We start from the raw sequence: 8,518 nt of genomic DNA, 5'->3' as shown, positions 1-8,518 counted from the left end.
CTTATTCACCCTTGACTATGAATAATTAATTATGAAAATGCAGGTGTGCATGTAGCACCTGCATTTAATCCCATTATTTGGGAGGCAGAGGTAGGTGGATCTCTAAGGTCAAAACCAACCTGATCTATAGAGCAAGTTCTAGGAGAATTGGGGCTACAGAGAAAAACCCTATTTCAAAACATTAAATAAAATTGAAGAGAAAAAAAGTAAGAAAATGCCTTAGAGCTGAATATTATGGAGGCATTATCACAATGAAATTCTTTCATGCATGTTTATCTTATTTTGAAACAAAAAACAAACAAACAAACAAACATGGCAAGCACAAACTGTTGAATTAAAAATGGGAAATTTTTTTTCGTTTTACTAAAAAAATTTAAAAACTCCTAATGTTACTACCTTGAAGATCTGGTAGAACTCTATGCTGAGTACTTCTAGCAAAGGGCTTTTTTGTTTATATATTTGCTTGTGTGCTTTGTATTGTTTTGTTTTGTTGTAGAGTGCAGTTTGTAAAATCATTTACATCTCATTGGCTGTTATGTAACATCTATACACATAGACACCCACAAACACACACACACACACACACACACACACACACACACTCACACACACATTTTCTCATTTCTCACACACTTTCCAATTTAGTGGACTTCAGATGATTCAAATTATATCCTTAAGACATTTAATTTCTTCTATCTATTGTAATGTTTTTCTATTTGTAATTTTATTTTTTCTTCAACATTTTATTTACATTTTAAATGTTATCCCTTTTCTCCCTCTTTAATACCTACACCCCCACCCGGGTTTCATTGAAGATGCTCACTGTCGGACAGGCACACGCTCTAAACTCAATACCCTGGCATTACCCTACATTGGGGGAAAGGAGCCTTCACAGCAAAAAGGACTATTCCCCCTCAGGATGCTGGACAATGCCTTCGACTGTTACAATACTGGCTGGAGTCATTTGTCCGTCCACGTGTACTAATTAGTTAGTGGTTTAGTCCCTGTAATTTCTGGTGGGTTCTGGTTGGTTGATGTTGTTCTTCCTAAGGTGTTGCAAACCCCTACATCTCCTTCAGTATTTACTCTAACTTCTCCATTGGAGTCCCCTTGTACAGTCCAATAGGGAGCTGCAATCATTCTTATCTGTATCACTAAGGCTCTGTCAGAGCCTCTCAGGAGACACCCATATCTGTTTTTTGTCAGCATGCACTTCATGGCATCAGCAATAGTGACTGGTTTTGGATTCCCCTCATAAAGGATGGATCCCCAGGTGTGGTAGTCTGTGGGTGACCATTTTTCAATCCCCTCTCTACTCTTTGTCCCTATATTCCATTTCATGAGTGTTTTTCTCCCTTCTAAGAAGGACTGAAGCATCTACATTTTCGGCTTATTTGGTCTTCAGCTTCATATGGTCTGTGAATTGTTTCTTGGGTATTCAAAGTTTTGGGTCTAATATCCAATTATCAGTGAAAGCATAATAGGTGTGTTCTTTTGTGACTCAGTTACCACACTCAGAATGACATTTTCTAGTTCTATCCACTTGCTTAAAAATTTCATGTAGTCATTTTGATGACTTTGTACTACCCATCCTGTAAATGTACCACGTTTCTGTACCCATTCTTCTGTTGAAGGACATCTAGGTTCTTCCCAGCTTCTGGCTATAATAAATGAGGCTTCCATAAACACAGTGGAGAATGTGTTTTTGTTATACTTTGGGGCAACTTTGGGTGTATGCCAGGTAGTAGTATAGCTGGGTCCTCAGGTTCTCCTATGCCAAATTTTCGGAGGAACCACCATAAAGATTTCCAGAGTGGTTCTAGCATATTGCAATCTCACCAACAGTGTAGGAGAGTCCCTCTTTCTCCACAACCTTGACAGCATCTGCTGTCACTAAAGATCTTTTCCCCATCTGTTTGTTGTTGTTTTGTCCTAAGAACAGTGTCCTTTGCCTTACAGAAGCTTTGCAGTTTTATGAGATTCCATTTGTCAATCCTTGATCTTAGAGCATAAGCCATTGGTGTTTTGTTCAGGAAATTTTCTCCAGTGCCTGTGTTTTCGAGATGCTGCCCTAGTTTTTCTTCTATTAGTTTGAGTGTATCTGGTTTGATGTGGAGGTCCTTGATCCACTTGGACTTAAGCTTTGTACAGGGTGATAAGCATGGATCGATCTGCATTCTTCTACATGTTGACCTCCAGTTGAACCAGCACCATTTGCTCAAAATGTGATCGTTTTTCCATTGGATGGTTTTGGCTCCTTTGTCAAAAATCAATTGACCATAGGTGTGTGGGTTCATTTCTGGGTCTTCTATTCTATTCCACTGGTCTATCTGTCTGTCTCTGTACCAATACCATTCAGTTTTTATCACTATTGCTCTGGAATACAGCTTGAGTTCAGGGATAGTGAGTCCCCCAGAAGTCCTTTTATTTTTGAGGATAGTTTTAGCAATCCTGGGTTTTTTTTGTTATTCTAGAAGAATTTGTAAATTGTTCTGTATAACTCTCTGAAGAATTGGATTGGTATTTTGATGGGGATTGCATTGAATCAGTAGATTGCTTTTGGTAAAAGTCCATTTTTACTACGTTAATCCTGCCAATCCATGAGCATGGGAGATCTTTCCATCTTCTGAGGTCTTCTTCAATTTCTTTCTTCAGAGGCTTGACGTTCTTAACATACAGATCTTTCACTGTCTTGGTTAAAGTCACACCAAGTTATTTTACATTATTTGGTACTATTATGAAGGGTGTCGTTTCCCTAATTTCTTTCTCGGCTTGTTTCTCTTTTGTGTAGAGGAAGGCTACTGATTTGTCATTTTGCTGAAGGTGTTTATCACGTTTAGTAGTTCTCTGGTGGAATTTTGGGATCACTTAAATATACTATATCATCTGCAAATAGTGATATTTTGATTTCTTTCTTTCCAATCTGTATCCCTTTGATCTCCTTTTGTTGTCTCATTGCTCTGGCTAGGACTTCGAGAACTATATTGAATAAGTAGGGAGAGAGTGAGCAACCTTGTCTGGTCCCTGATTCTAGTGGGATTGCTTCAACTTTCTCTCCATTTAGTTTAATATTAGCTATTGGTTTGATGTATTTGAGGTATTTTATATTATTTTGGACTATTATGAAAGGTGTCCTTTCCCTAATTTCTCTTTTCTCTAATTTCTGGGTTGTTGTTTTTTCAGGAAAATTTCCCCGGTGTCAATGTATTCGAGACAATTCCCAAATTTTCTTCTATTAGGTTGAGCATATCTGGTTTGATGCAGAGCTCATTGATCCACTTGGACTTAAGCTTGGATTAAGGTGGTAAGGGTGGCTTCATTTTCATTCTTCTAAATCCTGACCTCCAGTTGAAAGAACACCATTTGTTGAAAATGCTATATCTTTCTTACACTAGAGGGTTTTAGATCCTTTGTCAAATATCAAGTGACCATAGCTGTGTGTGTTCATTTCTTGGTATTCAGTTCTATTCTACTGATCTTCCTGCCTGTCAATGTACAAGTACCATATAGAATTTTATCACTATTGCTCTGTAATACAGCTTGAGGTTAGGGATGGTGATTCCCTCAGAAGTTCTTTTCTTATGGAGGATAGTGTTCACTATCCTGGGTTTTTTAATTGCTCTTTCTAACTCTAGGAAACACTCACTTGGAATTTTCATGGGGATTGCACTGAATCTGTAGATTGCTTTTGGCAAAACATCCAATTTTACTATATCATTCCTGCCAATGCATGAACATGTGAGGTCTCTCCATATTCTGAGATCTTCAATTTTGTTTTTCTGACACTTGAAGTTCATTTCATAAAGGTTTTTCACTTACTTGCTTAGATTCACACCAAGGTAGTTTATGTTATTTGTGACTATTGTGAAGGGTGTTGTTGCCCTAATTTCTTTCTCAGTCTGTATACCCCTTGAATAGAAGATGTCTACTGATTTGTTTGACTTAATTTTGTACCCAGCACTTTGCTGAAGTTGTTTATCAGGCTTAGTAGTTCTCTGGGGGAACTTTTTGGGGTCACTCAAGTATACTATCTCATCATCTGCAAATAGTGATATTTTGAAATTCTCCTTTCTAATTTGGATCTCTTTGACATCCTTTTGTTTTCTTATTGGTCGTGCTAGGATTTCGAGTACAATATTGAATAAGTAGGGAGAGAATGGACACCCTTGGCAAGACCCTGATTTTAGTGGGATTGCTTCAAGTTACTCTCCGTTTATTTTAATGTTGGCTACTGGTTTACTGTAGATTGCATTTACTATGTATGGGCAATGAACTCCTGAACTTTCCAGGACTTTTATCATGAAGGGGTGTTGATTTTATCAAAGCTTTCTCAGCTTCTAATGGAACTATCATGTTTTTTTCCCTTTGAGTTTGTTTATATAGTGAATTACATTGATGGATTTCCACATAGTGATCTATCCCTGCACCCCTGGGATGAAGCCTAATTGGTCATGACAGATGAATTTTTGTATGTTCTTGGATTATGTTTGCTAGATTTTTATTGAGTGTATATGAGTCAATATTCACAGCGGAAACTGGTCTGAAGTTCTATTCCTTTGTTGGATCTTTGTGTGGTTTAGACATAGGGACGAGTGTAGCTTCATTGACGGAATTGGTTAATGTTACTTCTTCTATTTTGTTGAATAGTTTGGAAACTATTGGTTTTATGTCTTCTATAAAGGTCTGACAGAATTCTGCATAATGCTATCTGGTAGTGGGACATTTTTGATTGGGAGAATTTTAGTAATTGCTTCTATTACCTTAGGAGTTGTGGGAATGTTTAGGTGATTTATTTGGTCCTGATTTAACTTTGGCCCCTGTATCTTTCTAGAAAATGGTCCATTTCATCGAGGTATTTCCAGTTTTGTTGAATATAGGCTTTTGTAGTACAATCTGATCATTTTTTGAATTTCATCAGATTTTCTTGTTATGTCTCCCTTTCATTTTTGATTTTGTTAATTAGGATACTATCTCTGTGCCCACTGGTTATTCTAGCTAAGGGTTTACCTATCTTGATTATTTTCAAAGAACAAGCTCCTGGTTTTACTGATTCTTTGTAAAGCTCTTTTTTTTTTATTATACTTGGTTGATTTCAGCTGTGAGGTGGATTATTTCCTGCCATCTACTCCTCTTGAGTTTATTTGCCTCTTTTTGTTCTAGACCTTTATGTATACTGTCTGTCTGCCAATGCATGCTATCTCCTGTTTTATTGTGGAGGCACTCAGTGCTATGAAACTTAAGATACCTAGCAGATATTTGGGATACCACAGTGCCAGACATTGACTGTTTAAAAGACAGCATTTTATTTTTTATATTTTTACAATAACATCCCAGAATCTATGCCCTTTTTCTGAATGCACCTTATACTTCAGCTACAGAACATAGAAGTACTAATGTGAAACTAACCAGGAAGTTTCCATTCTGAGAAAAATAATTCAGCTTTACTGAAGAAGTTATAAACTTTTCTGATAGTGAAATCAAATTCAGGTCCTACCCAGTTGTTGAAACACCACAAAGCCTAGAAAGAATACATATATTTTACTAGAACTGTGGCAAATATAACTTCTAATATACTCTTAACTCTTGAGGGCTTAGAACCTAACAGAGAACCACATAATGCTATTTCTGTAAAGCATACAAATTCTTAGTATCTATCCTTATCCACAAATAAGCATAGTACTGTTTATTAAGAATACAAGTTATGTTCCCATAGAGGAGGGCCCAGGAGCAGCAGGTCCACTGCATCTGAGACACCACCGGAACCTGAAGGGACCGACCAGATAAACAGTTCTCTGCACCCAAGTCGGGTGGGAGGGAGAGCTAAACCTTCAGAGAGGCAGACACACCTGGGAAACCGGAAGAGACTGCACTCTGAACACATTACTGATTCCAGAGGAAAATACCAAATGCCATCTGGAACCCTGGTGCATGGAAGATCCCGGAAAGGGTGGCGCAGATCTTCCTGGTTGCTGCGGCGGCGGAGAGCTCATAAGCAAAACCCCATGAGCAAACTTGAGCCTCGGGACCACAGGTAAGACCAATTTTTCTTCTGCAAGCCAACTGCCTGGTGAACTCAAGACACAGGCCCACAGGAACAGCTGAAGACCCGTAGATAGGAAAAACTACACGCCCGAAAGCAGAACACTCTGTACACATAACTGGCTGAAAGGAAACAGGAAAACAGGTCTACAGCACTCCTGAAACACAGGCTTATAGGACAGTATAGCCACTGTCAGAAATAGCAGAACAAAGTAACACTTGAGATAATCTGATGGCGAGAGGAAAGCTCAGGAACACAAGCAACAGAAACCAAGACTACATGGCATCATTGGAGCCCAATTCTCCCACCAAAGCAAACATGGAATATCCCAACACACCAGAAAAGCAAGATCTAGTTTCAAAATCATATTTGATCATGATGCTGGAGGACTTCAAGAAAGACGTGAAGAACTCCCTTAGAGAACAAGTAGAAGCCTACAAAAAGGAATCGCAAAAATCCCTGAAAGAATTCCAGGAAAACATAAATAAACAACTAGAAGCCTATAGAGAGGAGTCACAAAAATCCCTGAAAGAATTCCAGGAAAACACAATCAAACAGTTGAAGGAATTAAAAATGGAAATAGAAGCTATCAAGAAAGAAACATGGAAACAACCCCTGATATAGAAAACCAAAAGAAGAGACAAGGAGCTGTAGATACGAGCTTCACCAACCGAATAAAAGAGATGGAAGAGAGAATCTCAGGAGCAGAAGATTCCATAGAAATCATCGATTCAACTGTCAAAGATAATGTAAAGTGGAAAAAGCTACTGGTCCAAAACATACAGGAAATCCAGGACTCAATGAGAAGATCAAACCTAAGGATAATAGGTATAGAAGAGAGTGAAGACTCCAAGCTCAAAGGACCAGTAAATATCTTCAACAATATCATAGAAGAAAGCTTCCCTAACCTAAAGAAAGAGATATCCATAAGCATACAAGAAGCCTACACAATTCCAAATAGATAGGACCAGAAAAGAAACTCCTCCCGTCACATAATACTCAAAACACCAAACACAGAAAATGAAGAAAGAATATTAAAAGCAGTAAGGGAAAAAGTTCAAGTAACATATAAAGTCAGACCTATCAGAATCACACCAGACTTTTCGCCAGAAACTATGAAAGCCAGAAGATCCTGGACAGATGTCATACAGACCCAAAGAGAACACAAATGCCAGCCCAGGTTACTGTATCCTGCAAAACTCTCAATTAACATAGATGGAGAAACCAAGATATTCCATGACAAAACCAAATTTACACAATATCTTTCTACAAATCCAGCACTACAAAGGATAATAAATGGTAAAGCCCAACATAAGGAGGCAAGCTATAGCCTAGAAGAAGCAAGAAACTAATCGCCTTGGCAACAAAACAAAGAGAAGAAAAGCACACAAACATAACCTCATATCCAAATATGAATTAAACAGGAAGCAATAATCACCATTCCATAATATCTCTCAACATCAATGGTCTCAAATCCCCAATAAAAAGACATAGATTAACAAACTGGATATGCAACGGGGACCCTGCATTCTGCTGCCTACAGGAAACACACCTCAGAGACAAAGACAGACACTACCTCAGAGTGGAAGGCTGGAAAACAACTTTCCAAGCAAATGGTCGGAAGAAGCAAGCTGGAGTAGCCATTCTAATATTAAATAAAATCAATTTTCAACTAAAAGTTATCAAAAAAGATAAGGAAGGACACTTCATATTCATCAAAGGAAAAATCCACCAAGATGAACTCTTAATCCTAAATATCTATGCCCCAAATACAAGGGCACCTATATACTGAAAAGAAACCTTACTAAAGCTCAAAACACACATTGCAACTCACACAATAATAATAGGAGATTTCAACACCCCACTCTCATCAATGGACAGATCATGGAAACAGAAATTAAACAGAGATGTAGACAGACTAAGAGAAGTCATGAGCCAAATGGACTTAACAGATATTTATAGAACATTCTATCCTAAAGCAAAAGGATATACCTTCTTCTCAGCTCCTCATGGTACTTTCTCCAAAATTGACCATATAATTGGTCAAAAAACGGGCCTCAACAGGTACAGAAAGATAGAAATAATCCCATGTGTGCAATCAGACCACCACGGCCTAAAGAAGGTCTTCAATTACAATAAGGGAAGAACGCCCACATATACGTGGAAATTGAAAAATGCTCTACTCAATGATAACCTGGTCAAGGAAGAAATAAAGAAAGAAATTAAAGACTCTTTAGAATTTAATGAAATGAAGGTACAACATACCAAAACTTATGGGACACAATGAAAGCTGTGCTAAGAGGAAAACTCATAGCACTGAGTGCCTGCAGAAAGAAACAGGAAAGAGCATATGTCACCAGCTTGACAACACACCTAAAAGCTCTAGAACAAAAAGAAGCAAATACACCCAGGAGGAGTAGAAGGCAGGAAATAATCAAACTCAGAGCTGAAATCAACCAAGTAGAAACAAAAAGGACC

This window comes from Rattus norvegicus, chromosome 1 (genome assembly GCF_036323735.1).
Source record: "Rattus norvegicus strain BN/NHsdMcwi chromosome 1, GRCr8, whole genome shotgun sequence".
Lineage (NCBI taxonomy): Eukaryota > Metazoa > Chordata > Mammalia > Rodentia > Muridae > Rattus > Rattus norvegicus.
This window is presented reverse-complemented; position numbering follows the sequence as displayed.